The following is a 3,138-nucleotide window of genomic DNA, read 5'->3' as shown; positions in this document are numbered from 1 at the left end:
AGTACAGGGCAGATCACTCCAATGCTTGCAGCATTCATTTCTCAATTTTCAAATAAAACTTGCCTTGTTTGAAGGACAAAGTGAGATAATTTTTGACAGCACTGGGTAGATGCAATAACACTTTGCACTTTTCATTTAAACAGATACTTTAAGTGTGAAGGTAGAGAGGAGAGGAAAAAGATCAGCTGTGGGTGGAGAGGGGGAGATGCTGTTGATGAGAAACAAGCAGTATCCATGAGATATTATTATGAGCCTTTGCAGAAGAACACAATCCAATCCTGGAGCCTCAGACGTCACTCCAGAATGCCATTGGAACATTTTCTCAGTTCACTTTTAGCACATAGACAATAAGTGAGTAAACAGAAAACTTCCTGATAAACAGAAGTATTTTAAACACTCGGTGGAGAAAAGAGCTCAGTGATTGGCAATGAGTGGGTCACATCGTTAGTTTCCAAGGGCAAAAGCTGAGGAGAATGGATTAGGAATCATATGCCTGATTTAATTTCTGGCTCAACAACTTAGCTATAAAATTGGGTAGAGTCTCCTCGAGCCTCTGTTTTCTCAGTTCTAAGATGGAGATAACAACAACCTTCTAAGGTGTTTGAAGTGATTAAATTAGGCAGTGCTATGGTTTTGCTGTTTGTCCCTTCTGAAACTCACGTTGAAACTTAATCCCCAATGTGGCAGTAGTGACAGGTACGGCCTTTAGGAGATGACTGGGCTGTGAGAGTTCTGCCCTCATTTATGGATCAATCTATTCACGGGTTAATGGGTTATCGTGAGAGTGGGACTTGTGGCTTTGTAAGAAGAGGAAGAGAGACCTGAGCAAAGATGCTCAGCCCCCTTGCCGTGTGATGCCCTGCACCTCCTTGGGACTCTGCAGAGAGCCCCTGCCAGCAAGAAGGCTCTCACCAGATGAAGTCACTCAACCTTGAACTTTTCAACCTCCATAACTTTAAGAAATAAATTTTTTTTCTTTTTAAATAAATTATCCAGTTTCAAGTATTCTGTTATAAGCAACAGAAAACAGAATAAGACAGGAAGTGATTCAATTAGCACTGTGCACGGCACCTATAAAATGCTCATTAGTGATACCCGCTGCTGTTTCTACTACTTCTGCTGAATTACTATTAAAATAAGAATGAAGCCTGAAACAAAAACATGGTCACTTTAGAGTAATACTATTTAGAGAAGTTTTTCTGATTTGAGTCCCATCCTTGGATTTCAACATGCAGGAGACTAAGGAGTGGTGGGACCAGGCAGAAAGAGACATGCCCTAGATGTTTTGCTCAGATATTCTGGCACTGGAAACAGTGTTGCATGAAAAGATAATTTTGAGCTTCAGGAATAACTGGGTAATGACTTTAGAAAAGACTATGTGCCGTCTCTCAGGTGCAATGGAGGTTAACAATGATGACACCAGTTATGCAAGTGGGGTAGAGATGGGGGTGGAGGGTATCCTTTTCTCTACATATGTCAGTGGGCCTGCAAGAGGATTTGGCAGTGTGCTCAGGGGTTTAGGGCACAGATTCTGGAAGCAGGTTTGGTACATAGGGCCTAAGATAACTCATGTAGCCTTTCTTTGCCTTAACTTTCTCCTCTCTAAAATGGGGGAGGAAAGGGTTGTAATACTGCTAACCACACAGACTTCTGTAGTGATTCAGCAAGGCAGCACACATATGAAGGCCTTAGCAATGCTAGACACACAGGAAGGCCTCAGGAATATTAACTCTTATTATAGCTAACCCTGTTATTCAAAGGTAACAGATTCAGCAAAACCAAAATAGGCAAATGAAAAACTAGAAGGTATTAAATCTAGGTCTAGAATTGTGATGCCATTTCATGAGTGTCCCCGCCAACCTGTCTTTCTTGGAGCTAAGAATTCTCTTCACCTTCAGTCATGCATATCTGTCCATATTGTCATTGAAACACATATTATTATAAAAGTATATCCAGAAAAGGTAATTTTAAGGTGCCCACATTTTCTATCTCCTGGCAGTGGAAGGACTTTGACTTTAGGGAAAATTTTAGGACGTTGGCAAGGTCAATTACTCTTTTAAGATCATAATATCTTTACAAAAGGGTCACATCTGAACAACCAAGAATCACAGTAAGTGAAGCACATTCACCTAGAGCTGGAAAAGTATTCATTTCTGATTCTTGTGGACTCCTAAGTGTTCTAAATACGATGTATAGCTAAAAACGAAGTTTAAAAGCTGATTTCAGAAGAAACCATTAAGCATATCCTGAAAGAAATCAATTGATTTCACCTATTTGGGAAAACATTTCAGCACAGAGAAGCCTAAAACAGAATGGTTGGCCTTTTGCAAAAAGCTCGTTTTGCAGGAGTCAGAAGGAGAAGCAGAAAGGTGCGTCTGCCAACGGCTTGAGATAAGTCTTAGGGAGAAATGCAGGCAGCCTGAATCTCATAAAGAGCTTATCTAGAAAGAGAAATGAATATGATTATCCCTGGCTTTCAAGACAGTGCAACAAACCAAGCTGGTAGATTGGTTCCTTTCTCTTCATGCCTGAGAGTAGAGGGCATTACCCCTTCCCCATGTCTCCTCCCCATCTTTCCACTGCCCACCCCAATTTGAGCAGGCACATGATTGCCTATGAAAAGTGCCGTCACAGCTTCAAAGACTCACCAGAGACCACCAGTTTCTGACCTCTGGTCAAACACTCCAATGTGTGATATGCCTGTTTCCCATGGACTATCCACATTCCCAGTTGGGTTTGTGGATAGTGGAGTTAGGTTTGCCTCAACTCCACACTCGTCAGATGGTTATCTCACAGGAAAAACCAGCCAAGGGATATATATTTTGGGAGGCTGTTCTCCCAGAGGATTTAAGACCATACAACCAGGCTCCCAAAATAGTTCAAGAAGAAAGTCACCCTGGAGTGGTATTGTTAGATTACTAATACGTCTACTGCTACCCTATGGCACTCTTTTTTTTTGAGACGGAGTCCTGCTCTGTCTCCCAGGCTGGAGTGCAGTGGCATGATCTTGGCTCACTGTGGCCTCCGCTTCCCAGGTTCAAGCAATTCTCCTGCCTCAGCCTCCTGAGTAGTTGGAACTGTAGACGCACGCCACCATGCCTGGCTTTTTTTTTTTTTTTTTTTTTTTTTTTTTTTTTT

Source organism: Piliocolobus tephrosceles, chromosome 4 (assembly GCF_002776525.5).
Source record: "Piliocolobus tephrosceles isolate RC106 chromosome 4, ASM277652v3, whole genome shotgun sequence".
Lineage (NCBI taxonomy): Eukaryota > Metazoa > Chordata > Mammalia > Primates > Cercopithecidae > Piliocolobus > Piliocolobus tephrosceles.
Note: the sequence above shows the minus strand (reverse complement) of the source record.